This window comes from Candoia aspera, chromosome 7 (assembly GCF_035149785.1).
Source record: "Candoia aspera isolate rCanAsp1 chromosome 7, rCanAsp1.hap2, whole genome shotgun sequence".
NCBI lineage: Eukaryota > Metazoa > Chordata > Lepidosauria > Squamata > Boidae > Candoia > Candoia aspera.
In genome coordinates this window covers 11194982-11213082 of record NC_086159.1, presented here as the reverse complement: position 1 = coordinate 11213082, position 18101 = coordinate 11194982, and positions in this window count along the sequence as shown.

The following is an 18101-nucleotide window of genomic DNA, read 5'->3' as shown; positions in this document are numbered from 1 at the left end:
GTCTATAATTTAATTCAGGATCCAGGATCAATTTGGCACTAATTTATAAAATGTCAAAATCTATGTAATATTGTTTCAAAATCTGTAGTTTCCTTATTCTTATTCTTAATCAGTTTCTGGATAATTTTATAAACTGTACCACAAAACAGATGAGCTTTGCCTGTTGTTGAGGGATTACAGGTAGTCCTCACTTAACGACTGCCCTATTTAGTGACCATTTGAAGTTACAATGGCACTGGAAAAGTAACTTTATGACCAGTCCTCACACTTATGACCCTTGCAAAGTCCCCACAGTCACGAGATTGAGGTTCAGGGACTTCACAACTGGTGGTGTTTCAACCGTCTGAGTGCCTCATGGTCACATGATCACCATCTGCACTCTTTGTTGCTGCCTTCTGACAAACAGAATCAATGGAGAAGCTGGCAGTAAAATCACAAGTCGCAATTACGTGATGTCTCACTTCACAACGGTGGCGGAAGTGAGGTTGTAAGCCCATTGTGGTCATGTGATGTCTCGCTTAACAACCATGTGGCTTAGTGATGGAGTTGCCAGTCCCAATTGGGGTCGTTAAGCAAGGACTACCTGTGTAATTTATCAATATCATTTGCAAATTTGTCTGATCAGCATGCTCTGCCAGTCTTGACCATATGGGGCAATCAAAATATGACAGATATCTCTCTATAGAGGACACTGAAGAAAGGCATGACCATCAGTGAAATTTGCACAATCCTACCAGGGAAGCGTGTTCCATATGTATGGGATCATCTATCCCCCTCTCAAACTGCTATTCAAGTGCATCAATGTAAAAAAAAATGGCATGTTAGGTCTTTGAATTGTATGAGGTTTGCTACCTGTGCTACTACGACCCTGATTCTCTGAAAGCCCTCAAGTATACACGCACGAGCTAGACTGAACTGAAGCTCAATGTCCAGAATTCACTGCTCCAACATGATGCAAGCATTTGCATATCCCAAAGAGTATAGGTTAATTGGAGGGAACCCTTGGAGTCCTAACTTCTAATTTCTAGCTTTGCAGAATAGCCAGAAAACCTAGCCTAGCGTTAAATGTGGTTAGTTAATTTGTATCCTGTGTGTTCTTCTGTGAACACTGCCTAATGTGTGTGAGAGGAGTGAATTATTTGTAATTGTAATATCTTGGCAGATAAGATAGCCTTCCCAACCCTATGTCTTTTCCGGATCTGCTGAGATTAAAACTCCAAGTTCACCGAAAAGGGAATCCTCCGAATTGCAAGTCTCAAAACACCTGGAGGCACCAGCTGAGGAATGCTTAATCTAATCTTCAAAGGGACTATTTAAAAAAGAACTGCACATTCTTGTTCTTTGTGTGTGTGTGTGGATAGGTAGGTAGGCAGATTATATAGAGAAATATATAGATACTAAATGTAAATATCTATAAATTATGTACAGCTCTATATTGATAAGTAAATATAAATTTATAAACTTTTATAAACATTCCATGCTATTATTAACAGAACGGCTCTGAATTACAATTAATGGAACATCACTGATTTCAAAACAGAGAAAGTGTTGAGTGTGGTCAGTTATACAAAGAGTCTGCCTGAAGGAGAGAAGTTTTTGGATGAGCAGAAAAAGGGGGGAAAAAAACAGGAAGTCAGGAAAATGAGACATAAGAAAGCAGATAATTTAGCATACAATGACTCTAGAAAAGATGTCATACTTTTATATATTATTAAAATCATCAACACTGGTGGTTGATTCATCATCATTCTTAAAACAGGGTGGTTGTTGTGGGGAAAATAGGAGGAGGAAGGAGTATTAGGTATGTTCACCACCTTGAGTTATTTATAAAAATAATAAAGGCAGGATAAAAATAAAATAAAATAAAATAAAATATGGCAGAGTTTTCAGAAATGATGTCAGCATTTGATGTCATCCTTGGTATTCAGACTTAGGCATACTTCTGATCTTTAAAGAGATCTTCCAACACACTAGGAATCTGTCAATACATATCAGCAGTGGCAGGAAAATCTAATTTCAAACAAGATGTGGCAATATGCACACCCACTCCCTACTCTTTGTGATTTGCAAACATCTGTAGTGTTTTTTACCGAATTATGCAGCTGACACCAGGAAAACCGTACCTTTTTTTTTTTCTGATACTGGCAGTTTATTATTTATTTTATTATTTATTATGAATGCTTTTACGGCACTTTAACGGTTTGACTCTAAGCAGAGCCTTTCGTGCTCTGAAAGCTGCAGAAAAGCAAGTCTATTTTGTGAATTTAATTCACGTTATCATGAATTAAATGGCCTAGCATTCAAGGCTTGCTGTATTTATTCTCATAGCTTTTTTCAAAACAGATTTTGTTCGCCCACTTTCTTCTACCGTTGCATATGTATATGCTTATCGCACGACTACCTTTTTGGATACGCAAAGTTAGGCAAAGGGCTGAAAAGAGGTAAGAAGGAGAAGCAGAAGAAATAAAGCAGGTGATAAAAGAAAATTGAATTAAATCTCGTTTGCAACTATACCAATCGCTATCCCGCTCCATACTTTCCTCCAATCCTTACTCCCACCACATCCATCCACCACTTCATTCGTTGTCTTTTGTCCTTTAAACTTCTCATCTCTCTTTCTGAGGATCTCATCAGCTTCATCCAGCCATTACTTTCTCTGCCTTTCCCTTCCTCTCAGCCCACTTGCTATTCCTTCCTATGTGGGTTTGTTTTGCAGTTTGATCCTCATTCGTTTCCTCTATATGGTTACCTCAACATCTTCGATAGTGGCCCCTCAATTTTATATTCAATCCATATTCCTTCACCCATTCATTCCTAATGCAAACCCATCTGGTTTTACACACATACACTTATGTACCCTATTTCCACTGCATTTAACGTATTTTTACGTTTCTGCTGACATAGCCAATTCTTACCACTGTATAACAAACTTGGTAGAACCAAGCTCTCATTATTTTTGCCTTTTTCAACAAACATTTATTTCTCCCATTATCCATTCTCTTTCTATAAGCATTTACATGTCTTAAAATTTCTCTAACCATCTTTTCATCTTTAGTTAACATTCTACCAAGATACACTTGCTCTAATTTTTGCCATTTATATACAGTATCTGTCCTAACTGCCAGTAAACACGCTGAGACAAGGAACTGGTCTCTAATGTTTTATTGCTTGTACATAACAGGAATCCTAACAAACTGAAGAAGTGTGGGAAAACCCCAGCCATATAAACCCCAAAGGTTAAGGCGGTCCCGATCTGTGTCTCTTTGAATGGCCGCCCAATTCCTCAGTGCTACGCATGCGCTTAATAGTCTGGATGGGAGCCCCCTGCTCGCCATCCTTACTCATGACAGTATCACTTGGAATTGTCCACTTCACTCAACACAACTTTGGTCTTCGGTATATTAATTCTGAGATCCATTCTTCTCACTGCATTGTACAAGCCATCTAACATTCTCTGCAATTCATTTGGATTCTCAGCCTACAACATCTGCATTCAAAAGTAGACATGCATTCATGTTTTTAGCTACTGTATTGATTAAAAATGATTCATTCATTCATTCTACAAATGTATACAGGTAGTCCTTGTTTAGCAACCACAACTGGGACCGGCAACTCAGTTGTTAAGTGAAGCAGTCACTAAGTGAAACATTGTGATTTCACAATTTTACTTCAGCTTTCCTTTGCTTTACAGAGTTGTGAAATTCATAAATGTGAGGACTGGATGCGAAGTTACTTTTTCCTCACAGTTATAACTGTGAACAGTCACTAAATGAGGCAGCCACAAAACAAGGACTACCTATATGGTCATCCATCTTAATCAAATAACTCTAACGACATATAAAAATAAAGATATACTGAACATAGAAAAACAATAGAAGGAACAATAAAATATGCCAGGTAACAATAATGAACTTCTCAATCAACACCAGGCAAAAACACAAACCAAGCTCCACTAACACCCTAGCCCTAAAGTATTACTTACATAGCTAAGAATTTTTTTTCTAGTTATGTGACCAGAGACAAATACACAGAAACGTATGAAAGGTCATTGTAAGTTCTGATGTCAAAAAGAAATAAAATGCACCAAGTATATTGGTGATCATTACCCAAATAATATTGTCCATTTGCAAAGCAGTTGCTTAGTGAGAATATATCTGCTCACATGCTAGCATGACATGTGAGCTGATTAACAAATACGTTAAAAAATAAAAGGAGCTTTGTGTTTTAAAGGCAAGCTTCACTCCTGGCAATTCCATGGACATATTCCTGTAGTTTATTTAGCAGCAATACAAAAAAGGGATTACCCACTGCTTTCTTGTCAGATTTTTTTTTTCCAATTTCCCCATTCTAACCTTTGTTTAAAGTTAGTTTCTGCTTAGTTTTTAATTGTTGGCCAATTGCTGATGATGAGCAAATACAGTGATCATTAAAAAGATGACTAGAGAAAAAAGTTTGGACTGAGGCCAGATGCAACATCCCACTATCTCATTTTGGGCCTCCACCACAGAGGGCACCCCAAATTGAGGCCCTTTTTTGCAGTCGGGGAGAGTTTGGGGACTCTGAAGGGGTGAAATGCTCCTGAAAAGTTCTAGAATTGCTCTTGGCCCTGACCCATGGAGCCCCCCAGGTCAACAAAACCCTGGAGTGGCTCTTGAGCCAATAGAAATTGTATTTTGTTTCTATAGAGACAGATGCAAAGATTCCCACACCCTGAGCTCCATCTCTTTCACATCACATCACATCACATCACACACACACACACACACACACAGAATTCTGTACTAGTATGTGGGAAAGACCTTGGGAGATGGGGCAAAGAGATGCTGCCTAAGGAACAGTCAGACAAGAGGGGGCATAGCCCAGAGCTGGATAGTGGGTGGGACAAGAGGCTCAGAAGGGACCCTCCCTAGTTTCTCGGGCTGTAAAGGAGATGGGGGGGATTGTACTTTCAGACTTGCAAGATTGATGTCTGTCTCGCAGGGCAAACCAGAGAGAAAATATGACCAGATGAGCTAATTCTACTTTAGTGTAAAGCTACACTAACACAACCTTGCAAGTCTGAAAGTACAATTCTCCTGCCATCTCCTTTACAGAAGGAGAAACTAGGGAGGGTCCTTCTGAGCCTCTTGCCCCACCACTATACAGCTGTGGGCTATGCTGTCTCTTATCTGACCATTCCCTTGGCAGGGTCTCTTTGCCCCGTCTCCCAAGGTCACAGCTGGTCCAAGGGGGTCTGTAGAACAGAAGAGGATAGGTCTCTGCCCCAAGAAGCTTAGAGTCTAAATTTGTTTGGTTTAAAAGAACAAAAGATGGGCGGAGAGTCAGTGGTAAAGAGTTCAGTTCAACTTTTCATGTGGGACTTTTGGCATCAAACCAATCTTGTGTATATTTTAACAGATGTTCAGATTCTCCCAGGCATGGGATCAGGAGGTTAGGCAAGCTTGTAAAGTATTATTCATTTATTGTCAACTGGTCATCCTTGTTTGCCCTTTTGTTCTCTTGTTTTGGCTTTTGTTATGTTTCTCTCTCTCTTTCTCTTTTTAATTGTCATATGGATGTTTTTACCCATGTTTGCTGCCCAGAGTTGCCTTGGTGAGATGGCCAGCCATATAAACCAAAATGAATCTTATTGATTGATTGATTGATTGATTGATTGATTGATCGATCAAATTTTATCACTGCCCATCTCCCCCACAAGTAGGGACTCTGGGCAGTTTACAATAAAAGCAAAGTTTAAAATTCAATGTAATTATAAATACAATAAATATGAATATAAATAAACAATAAAAATATACAACATGATAAAATCCAGATGGCTAAAGGTTCTCTATCAGTCCATGAGTAAAAGGGCCGTTCTAGGGCCATTCTAGGGTGCTAGCCATCCCCAGAAAAGATTATTCCTCTTCCAGGCATGCTGGCAAAACCAGGTTTTAAATGAATGAATGAATGAATGAATGAATGAATGAATAAATGAATGAATGAATGAATGAAACATCTCGGTATACTACATTCTGGACAAATGTTTTCCCAAGTTCTATATCCTTTCTCTGAAAGAAACCCATTGAAGTTCATCTAACCTGGTCCTGAATGGACATGTACAGAATTCATCAGTGGGGTGGGTGGAGGACAGAAAACTATAATCTCAGCACAGTACAGAATAGAATATTCCTAAAATCTGTTTCTTCGTTGTGTCATTATCTTTACAAAACAGCCTGGTTTTGTTTTTGTTTTTTAAAAAGCATTTCCATTCACTCTGCCATCTCAACTCAACTCTTTATATGCTCGGGTTCCTGAAGTCATTCTCAGACAGAGGTGGGAAAGATTTCTGTCTAAATCCCTAAAACTCTACAATCTGTAATTTCTACTAACCATTTTGACAGTGGAATTATGTACTCTGAGGGTTGGGGGTCTCCTCTTTGCTGGAGGGGTCCAATCACAGTACAGACCAGCGTTTCTCAACCTTGCCAACTTTAAGATATGTGGACTTTAACTCCCAGAATCCCCCAGCTGGCTGCTGAATTCAGGGATACATTAATCTGCCTTCCAGAGTAAAGGTCCAGTTTAAAGTCCATTGTCCACATGTTAACTCACAAAGCCTTTGCTTATATAATGGATAAAGCAAAGGGGTCAACTAACTGTCCCTTTCAACCCTTCAGTTTTTGCCCTAATGCAACAGCACAACTGAATCACAGGAGGCAGCGACAGAATTTGAGAGAAGCAACAGATTAGACTCAATGTAATGTATAAAACACCCTTTTCCACTTTACATCTGCATTCACACAAGGCACTAAACCAAAACTTAGGGCAAGAGACCACTGTTACTACATTTACATCACATGGGATGCCCAAACTAATAAACCATATTATGCTTCACCTGTTGGCCCCATCGTCTCTTGATGATGAACCACATTGAACCACAAGTCATCCAACCCCTAGCCCATGGTTTCTCAACCAGGGTTCCATGGCACCCTCGGACTCCGCGAGAGGTCACTTAAGGGTTCCCTGGAAGATCACAATTTATTTTAAAAATTATTTCAAATTCAGGCCACTTCATATTAAAGAAGCAAGTTTCATTCTTTATTTTCAGTTTAAGAACACTGTTAATGCACATATACAGGCCTACCCATGAAACAAATGGAATAATTTTGTAAGTTCTGGCCTATATCTGAGCCTGAATGTGCAGGGGTTCCCCCAGGGCTGAAAAATATTTCAAGGGTTCCTCCAGGCTCAAAAGGGGTGAGAAAGCCTGGCCTAGCCTAATGTGCCTGCAAATCCACCCCATGAATGTGATTCACTCCATGATGGAACATACTTACATTCCTAGCTGTCAGTTTTTAAAGTTGTGAACAAATGACCCTACAGAACATCCCTCCTTGCCATTCAGACTTCTCCAAGCAATCTACGTACAAGCCTATATATCAAATGAGTTATACATTGACATGGGAATTATAAGATCCTGGTACCTTCAGTTTGGACATGGAACAGGCTGATGCTAGCTTCTTCGGGCCTTTCATTTCACTTTTCGGATTGGCTGCGATGTCCTCTTTGTGGTTATTTGCCTCAGTCTTGCTGACCTTCTCGAAGAAGTGACAGAGAAACAAAAATGGATGACACAATCAAACAAACTTTCAAAAGGAGACATAGAGGTGTAGAGAGTATTTGGGGGAGGAAAGCTGAAGATGCCACTAGATCCAGCTGGAAATGTTAGGATGCAGGTCTTAAATTTCCGTTTCTATACATGAGTGCAACTGAAATTGTTGGCTCTAAGTATCTACAGTAAATACAGATAGGACTACAGGTAGTCCTCGACTTACGACCACAATTGGGACCAGAACTTCCATCACTAAGTGTTGTGGTCATTAAGTGAGTTGCGCCCAATTTTACTGCCTTTTTGCCACAGTCGTTAAGTGAATCATACAGTTCCCCATTGATTTTGCTTGTCAGGAGCTGGCTGGGAAGGTCACAAATGGCAATCATGTGACCCCAGGATGCTGCAACCGTTGTAAATACATGCTGGTTGCCAAGTGCTCAAATTTTGATCACATGACCACTGGGACACTGCAATGATTGTAAGTGCGAGGACCAGTCATCACTCTTTTCAGCGCTGTTGTAACTTCAAACGGTCATTAAACAAATAGTCGTAAGTCAAGGACTACCTGTTGATTCTTAAGCCTCTTTGAAATGCATGAAACACAGAGAAACTGTTGATTTAAATCCAAGCATTATAAATGCAGATAGGGATAGAAATTTTGTTTATTGAATTTTAAGTCCTGATTCATGCTTTATATGGCCCTTGGAAACCAAACTTCAGAATTAGTACAATTCCTAGTGGGTCTGCAGCAGTTTTTTCTACTCCAGTGTAGTGTAGTATAGCTTTATTGATTAGTCAGTTGACCATATCAAGAAACAATGGGTGTCAGCAGCAATAACATAGAATAAAATAAGGTAAAATGAAGTAAGATGAGATAAAATGAAAGATAAAAGAGTGAGATGAAATAGTGTAGGACAAAATAAAATACAGAAGCATAAGATGAGTACTAAAATATGAAACAGTGTGTGTTTAAATGACTGCATCACATTTACATGCTACTCCAATGTGTTCCGTAAAATGTGTTCTCAGCTGAACAGCCCTGACTATAAACTTAGCAGTTCTAAAGATGATGTATGTGTTTGTACCCTAAAGGAAATTAGACACTTACTCCAGTGTGATACAGAGAGCCTACAAGCCATTTCCAGATCACCTGATTTCTCCATCCACCCATTGGGCCACAAAGAATTGTTGTTGTTGTTAGTTGCCATTGAGTCATTTATGACTCATGGCGACCCTATGTACAACAGAACGAAATCCTGTTCAGTCTTGCACCATATGTCTGACTCTTCCAATGTTTGCATCCATTGTTGTAGTATCAATCCATTGCATTGAAGGTCTTCCTCTTTTCTGCTGGCCCTCAACTTTACCAAACATGACATCCTTTTCAAGCGATCGGTCTTTCCTGACGATTGCCCAAAGTATGAGAGTCTAAGCCTAGTTATCTTCGCCTCTAGGGAACATTCTGGTTGTATTTCATCTAAAACTGTTTTGTTTGTTCTTCTGGTGGTCCATGGTATTTTCAATAATCTTCGCCAGCACCACAATTTGAATGCATCAATTCTTCTTCTATCTTCCTTTTTTAATGTCCAACTTTCACAGGCATATGTAACAATTGAGAAGACCATGGTGTGAGTGAGATGCACCTTTGTTTTTAAACTGACGTCTTTACTTCTGAAAACTTTAGATAGGTTTTTGATGGCAGATTTTCCTAGCATGATACGTCGTTTGATTCTTGGTTACTACTTCCCTTGGCATTGATCGTTGATCCGAGTAGAATGAAATCGTTGACAACTTCAATTGGCCAGGTTGTTGTCTTCCAAACTTCTTGACATAGAACAGTAAGTGCTTCCACTGCTGTGTCTGATTGTTGAAATATCTCAACTGGTAATCCATCAATTCCTGGAGCCTTGTTTGTCACCAATTCCTTCAGTGCAGCTTGAACTTCTTCCTTCAGTACCGATGGTTCTTGATCATATTCTACCTCCTGAAATAGCTGAACATCGACTAATTCTTTTTTATACAGTGATTCCGTATATTCCTTCCATTTTCTCTTAATACTACCTGGGTCATTTAATGTACTGCCCATAGAATCTTTAAGGATAGCAACTCATGGCATGAATTTTCTCTTCAGGTCTTTCAGCGTGAGAAATGCTGATCGTGTCCTTCCTCTCTGATTTTCTAGCTCTAGGTCTTCGCACAGTTCATCATAATATTTTTCCTTATCTTTTCGAGCTGCCCTTTGAAATTTTCTATTTAGCTCTCTTACTTCATTCTTTCTTCCATTAGCTTTAGCTACTCGGCATTTAACAGCAAGTTCCAGAGTCTCATCTGACATCCATTTGGATCTTTTCCTTCTTTCCTGCCTTTTTAATGATCTTTCACTTTCTTCGCATATTATGTTCCTAATGTCTTCCCACAACTCTTCTGGTCTTCGGTCATGAGTGTTTAGTGCATCGAAGCTATTTTTGAGGTGCTCTCTAAATTCAGGTGGGATGTTTTCTAGATCATACTTTGGCACTCTTGGACTTGCTTCAATTTTCTTCAGCTTCAGCTTGAACTTGCAGATGAGCAACTGATGATCTGTCCCGCAGTCAGCTCCTGGCTTTGTCTTAACTGATAGTATTGAGCTTCTCCATCTTCTCCTTCCATAAACGTAATCAATTTGATTTCTGCGTAATCCATCTGGCAAGGTCCATGTATATAGTCATTGACTGTGTTGTTGGAACAAAGTATTGCAAAGAAATAAATAGTTGGTCTTACAGAATTCTATCATGCGATTTCCAGTGCCATTTCTGTCACCAAGGCCATATTTTCCAACTACTGATCCTTCTTGTTTCCAACCTTTGCGTTCCAGTCGCCAATAATTAACAGAGCATCTTGATTGCATGTTCGATCAATTTCAGATTGCAGCATTTCACAAGGGTTTTAACTTGCTTCATCTTCAGCATTCGTGGTTGGTGCATAAATTTGAATAGTAGTATTAACTGGTCTTCCTTGTCGGCATATAGATTTTAGTGTATCACTGGCAGCGTTGTACTTTAGAATTGATCTTGAAAATTCTTCTTAATGATGAATGCCCCACCATTCCTCTTCGATTTTTCATTCCCAGCATAGTATACCATATGATTGTCAGATTCAAAGTGACCAATGCCAGTCCATATCAGCTCACTAATGCCTAAGATGTTGATCTTTAGGTGTTTCATTTCATTCTTGACAACTTCCAATTTTCCTTGATTCATACTTCATACATTCCATGTCCCAATTATTAATTGGATGTTTGTAGCTGTTACTTCTCATTTTGAGTCGTGCCACATCAGCAAATGAAGGTCCCAGAGGCTTTACTCCATCCGCGTCCTTAAAGTTGGCTCTACTTTGAGGAGGCAGCTCTTCCCCAGTAGCATATTGAGTACCTTCCGACCTGAGGGGCTCATCTTCCAGAACTATATTGCAAAATGTTCTGTTGTAATCCATAGGGTTTTCATTGGCACATTTTTGGGAGTAGATTGCCAGGCCTTCCTCCCTAGGCTGTTCTTTGTCTAGAAGCTCTGCTGAAACCTGTCCACCATGGGTAACCTTTTCGGTAGTAGAATTACTGGTGGCATAGCTTCCAGCATCATAGCAACATGCAAGCCACCACAGTACGACAAACTGACAGACAGGTGGTGGCACATAGAATCAATTTGTTCCATATAGAAAGAGGTAAAAAGTGATCACTACCTCTCTGGATAATGAAAGGGCCTCAGAGAGAGGCACAAAACAATTACTCTCAATTTCTTCTGTACAAAGAAAACAACTCAAGTGCAGAGAAGAGTCACAAGGCTTTGACCAAGAGATCAGCAACCAAGGAGGTTCCACACCACACATTACCCAGCATTGCTATGTGTCCTAAAATCCAGACCAACCTTGAGGAAGGGAAGTATTTTCTAATCTTGCTCTAGTATAAAGGAAGAGAGGCAGTATGGAGTCAGGAAGCTCAACTTTTTGAGGATTAGCATATATTTCCATCGTTCTTCTCCAGTTTCTTGTATCTATAGAAGAAGAGCATCAGCCAGTGGCAACAGTGGCCATGCTTGGAAGTTAAGCAAGGTTAGGCCTGGTTAATATGTGGATGGGAGAATATGTGGGAATCCCACATCTGTAGGCTAGACTGTGAAGTGAAAAATACATCCTAGAAAAAACTCTCCAATTGTTGGGAGTGGGAGAGATCCCAAACAGTATAATCATCACAGTAAGGGGCAAAATCCTGGAGAACTCTTAAGGAGCAGAATAACAGAAAACAGTGAGGGTAAGGCAGCCTGGAATATCTTGGAAGATGGCAGCATGACCAACTGCAAGTCTGAGCAGGCATATCCTGCACTGCAAAATGTTGCAGATCTCAAGCCAAATACTTGATCACGCTTGGGCAGGTTCAGAAGCTCTAAAGGAGCAATTGAGCAAAGAAGCAAGCTGGATTGAACGAGTGAATTTATTGGCAAAAGAGTAGGTGAATGTTCTCAGATGGAATAGCAGCTTCTTATTTCTTTCTAGTGTACAAGCAGTAACTATTTACTCCTACAGAGAAAAACTCACATGCTGCACCTGCACCATAACAGTTAGCACTGGGAAAATAAATCTATCCTCCAATTCTGTTTGTCAGTGAAATTTTGCAGTAGTACACACTCTGTCTCCCTCCTTCTCCCACTCCACCACTGCTTGAACCTGGGTTCAAGTCCACCCAAGTCACAGAACTACCTTTGGGCTTGCTGTGTTTTCTCAGCCCAGTCTACCTTGCAGGTGGGCTGTTGTGGGGAAAAATAGAAAATAAAATAAATGAATAAGTTAATAAGTGAACGAATGAATAAATAAATAAAATAATAAATAAATAAATAGGGAAAAATTAGGAATAATAGATTTCTATGTATGCTGTCTTGAATTAAAGACAGGGTACAACGCCTAATGCACAAATCAGTGAATCAAATCAGTGAATCAACCTATGCATTTATTTATTTACAGGATTTATTTACTCTGCCGCTATCAGCAGGCTCAGGGCAGTGTAAAAAAAGGCAAGATCCAAGCCATGCAGTTAATCCCCACCACCACTGAATAAAATAACCCTTGCAAAAACATACAAAGGAACTTTTATAGAATTCTTTTCAAACTGGACAGCATCAATTGGATGGATCAGCACCCACCGTGATGCTACCCTTCATCTTGATGTCAGTTTCCATTTCAGACCAGGATTAGATTATACAGTATGTCATCGGTATCTGTGAAATGTCAGAAGCAAGGGAACCGGGCCCACCTTTGGGTGAGGGGGTTCCAGACCCCCTCATACATAAACCTTCCTTATATACTAAGCAATTTGAAAACTGCATCAAAACATGTCTATAAAAAGTATCAGTTTTTTCCCCCTAAACTTCTGCTAATGAAACAGGCTGTTCAAATGAAGGCTGCTCCCTGGGAGCCTTTGCATCGTATTATTGTTTTAAATACTTGACCCATTCTTTTAAAGAAAGCCCACAAAAGACCAACTATGCTAATCTGGGATTTGACAGCTGTATTTCACTGCCTGCAAGCTGCTCTAAGATCAAGAATATTAACTTTCTGCTTCTTTTTCTAATTAAACAAATTTCTGTTTCTAGGCTTTATGGTTGATCAACTTCATCCTCCAAAATTCCTGACTCAGTCTTCATTTTTAATATTTCTACCCTGTGGATTTTCTCCCCATAAAATAATAAAGACCTTCCTCCCATCTTCCTCCCTTGAATATCTACTTACCTCTCCTGTCATCCATACCCTAGTGATCCTATTCATGGGAAATCAGTGGGTCTCTCTCCCAAATTTAATACACCTTGGAATTTCCTCTGGAGTTAAAGCAGGACTGGAGTGTTGGAAAAAGAAGACTTTTCAGCAGGACAGAAAACTAGAGCAAAAAGAACAGCCTTGAAAGTACTTTTTTTTAAAGAAGCCTGTGAAACCTCTGTTTTGCTCAATAGAAGATCTTTGGCCTGAGCCAGAAGAATAACCCAGAAAACAAATGGATCTAAGACATGGACATACAGTACATTTATGTTGGTATGTCCTTTTGACACATCCACACAACAAACTGGGCATAATCAATTAGCTGGATTATCACCCACCGAGATGGTCTCATTCATCTTGATGTCAGTTTCCATTTCAGACCAGGATTAGATGATATGTAGATGATATGTTATGTGTATGCCTTCTTCTCCTTCTCCTTCTCCTTCTCCTTCTCCTTCTGCACCAAAACACTGTGTCTCTAATCCCCAAACAATTTTAATCCACCCAGGTCTTTTATTACCTTCACGTCTGGCAAGTTCATTACCATTAACCCTTGAAGGGATATTCTCCTGTTCATTAAGGGCAAAAGAAATGGCCCTGCAAAATATGAGTTGCTCACAGGGGCTTCTGAGCTATGGACCTCCATTGCATGCTGTCTTTTAGGATGCATCCCTAACTACATTAAAAGTAAAGTTCTCCACTGAGTTGAACTCAGTTCCTGGTGCTTTCATATACACATCCAGGTAGTTTTCTTGGCAACAATATGGAAATGGTTTGCCAATTTTCTGCCTTCTGAAACATTTCTCCAACTTCCCAGTCTAGCCTACAACCACAGATGGTCTCCTGTCCCAGTCCAACACTGCTTAGCTTCCAAGATGAGCTCTGGTCAGCTAGGTGCTACAGATACAAGATTGCACTCTTTATTTGTGTATTTAGTACACATCTATGTACCTTTGTAAGCTAATCATTGATAGGATTTCATTTAGAATAAAATGGGAGCAACATAAAAATACAATAGAACATTGAAAAAGAGGGCATGACAGCTCTTTGGAATGAGCTTCTTGGTGGCTTTGTTAGAGTTATTTGTTACTAGAATTGGCTGCACTGCTCTGTTTTTAATCTGTCAGATATAGAAATTGCAGTTAGATTCATTAAAGCCCAGAACAATTGCCAATATTATTTATTTATTTATTTTTATTTTATTAACCAGATTTATCACCACCCATCTCCCAAAAGGGACTCTGGGCAATTTACAATAAAACATTGGCTCTTATCTTCCTTTTGGCGCTAAATAGTGCTTCCCGTTGATTCCAAAGTCATAAGAAGCACCAGAGAGTAATAATTTGGGGTTATTTTTCCTTTGGAAGAAAGAGCCCCAGTGACCTATCTACAAGGGTAGTAAAATCCTAGAGACATCAAGGGGTGATTCCAAAGGCCAAGTGCTCAAGATCCAGGGGGAAAGAAAATCCACCCAGTTAAAATATTTGAGTTTGTCCTAGCAAGAATTGAAATCTGCTGCCTATTTTGATCAAAGAGGGAGTGATCAGCCTGTCTCCACAAATGCTGGTACTAATTGTTTTGCTGGGTGAAAAACAAGCATCTTGAGTAGATTAACCCAGCACCTTTCAGATGTGTTGATTATAGATGTGTTGATTATAGTATCCAGCCACAGTATCCAACAGGCATTGAAACAGTTACTTATGTATTACATTTCCATCAATTCTGCCTTTCATTTAGTGGGTTCTGGAACTATAAGGCACTCAGGCTTTATATTAGCTTAGAAGCATCTTCAGACCCATCCAGTCAATGACATCAGTTGGTTGGGGGAATGAAGTCATCTGATCCGTGGACTGATGCACTAATGATGTTACTTAGTCGGGTTATGAAATGTCTGCAAGCAAACAATCGAGCTCAGAGAGCACCAAGGACTACCTGTACTAGATTTACAGAGGAGGCTTCAAAGCAAAGCATTATGGGCATTTTGTTTCATTTCCAGAAGTAGGGAAATATTTTGCATCGCAAAGCAGATTGAACAGCACAAACGTTCCTTGGAGCAAGGCCCTCTTCAAGGTTTCTACAGCCCTGTTTTTTTCATTAAGCGATCTTTCAATGCATAACCTTCCCTGTAGCCTTCCATGTCTCCCCCACCCCAAAAGCAGAGATCAGGAGAGAAATCTTCCTGTGAGGCTTCCCCGAAAACTTGGGGCAGCCTAGAGAGGCTTCAAAGTAAGGGAAAGATGTGTCATGAAAAAGAATAGCAGAAGCTGCACCCCCACCAATAAATGAAGCTCAAAAACATCATCAAGAGAAATTTGAAAGAAATTCTCAAGCCCATCGAGCCTAAGGTAGAAAACCAGAAATCTTTTTTTGCAGCGGAAGAGAACTTTTGAGAAGCTGAAAGGCAGATTACAGGCATTAGTTTAAAGTAATGGATACAGTCCTATATTATCCCTTATTTTGAAGCTAGCTTTTAAAAACTATTTGTTGAACGTATTTTTGGAAAGACATTGCTGATGAATTTGTAGCGTTATATAAAAAGTACGTAACTATATACCTATATTATAGCTGTATAAAAGTCAATATATACCTGTAGATTTTATTTTTATCTATCTATCTATCTATCTATCTATCTATCTATCTATCTATCTATCTATCGTCATAATAAAAAAGGAACTGGAGGAAACACATGAAACCATCAGCAACATCTTCAGCCGAATAAAATTCACAAGGGAAGAAGAAAACAACAACACACTACCCTTCTTGGACATCCTCATCACTAGATGAAATGATGGCAAGTTAGAAACACAAATCTACAGGAAAGCTACCCACACCAACCAAGTGCTCCATTACCAAAGCAACAACCCAACCTTCCACAAGAGAAGCTGTGTAAGAACATTATTCAGACAAGCACTTACACACTGCAGCAACCCAGAACACCAGAAAAAGGAAACAGATCACCTATAGAGCATCTTCCAGCAAAATGGATACCCTCTCAACTTTATCAAAAAGTGCCTCACCACCCAACCCACTACAACCCAACCAATGGAAACTATGAAAAGGATGACACTGCCATACATCAGAAACATCTCAGAAACTACCAACAGACTGTTACAACCACATGGCATCACCGTAGCACACAAACCAACCCAAACCCTTCAAAACATCTTAAGCAACCCAAAAGACCGAGTAGCCCAAGAATAAAAAACAGGAGTTATCTACAACATACAGTGCAAGGACTGCAACAGCCACTATGTAGGACAGACAAGCAGAAGACTAGCAGAGCGCATCCACGAACACCAACTAGCAGTCAGAAGACGTGGTGAGAACTCCTTGATCTCACAACACATGGACAGACTCAACCACAGTTTCAACTGGGAAACCGTGAGAATCCTAAACCGAGCCAAATCCAAAAATGCCAGAGAATTCTTGGAAGCCTGGCACTCAGAGAAAGCAGCCATCAGCAGACACATAGAGGTAAACAACATTTACAGACCATTCAAAAGAGACAATAGAAAAGCCAAAAGACCAGAACACCCCCTCGCCAGCAATCAGCACCCAGATATGCAAAGATTAACACCAGGATTAACACCAGATGAACCAACAAACAGCACAATACACCCTAATCAAGGAACTATCAACTCAGGCAATCAACCAAGCAGCAAACAACAGCCCAATCAGGGAACTCCCAAGGAGACAACAACTCCCCCACCAACACAAGCAGGAGAAACCATGGTATATAAACTGAGAGCAAGGCCCCCTCCCTCTTTGCACTGAAGATGTTGCCTAGTCTGGCAATGAAACGTCTGCAAGAAAACAAGGCTCAGAGAGCACCAAGGGCTCCATAGATTAAAGAAAAAACCTAGCCTATTATGGTAAAAGGAAAAAAAGTCCCCCCATTAAACTCCCTAAGCAGAAAAAGGACCAAGTGGGAGAAAAAAGTTTAAAAACTCTTAAGAACAAAAGAAAATAAATAAAAAACAAATCACAACTTAATGACTAAGTAACTTTAAAAAAAACGTAAAGAAACCCCTAAATTATATCTAATGCTAAACTTTAAAAAAGAAAGGAAGGAAGGATATTGAAATTACATAACTTTCTTCAATTTCATAGTTATTCAATTTTTGAACAACAAATTAAACCTAGATTATATTGTCCAGTTGTGCATCAGGAGAAATAACTACATTTTAAATAACTATACTTAGCATTTTGGATTTTTTTTTGTCTTTTTGTTTTGTAAAATAAAATAAACAAGCAAAACATTAAAAAAATTCAAATAGCAAAGCATCTCAAAAGTCGCTGTTGTACTTTACTTACTGAGATGGTGGTGATGTTTACGAATATGCGGAATAGTACCTCCTTAATTTGCCTTTGAACTTTTATTTCCTGAAGGGTTGAAAATTAATCGCTTTGCAGCTTCCATGCTTCTGTCAAATATCTGCAGTCTTGCATTTTAATTCCCATTGCTCCAACCCAGAATGTCAGAATGAGGCTTCCATCTGCAAATGATTGATTAAATCTGTTAAAAGTGTGCTTGAACAAGCATTTGTGTTAAACTTCCCCAACCTTTGAACGCAACTCCCATAATTCATTTATTCATTTGATTTGCTTTGAATCCTATCCTTCATCCAGAAGCCTAAGGCAGATCACATAGTCTTGTTTAATCCTTATTTGTCCCACAACAACAACCCTGTGGTGTAGGTTGGGTTGAAAGAGAGTGATTGGCCCAAAG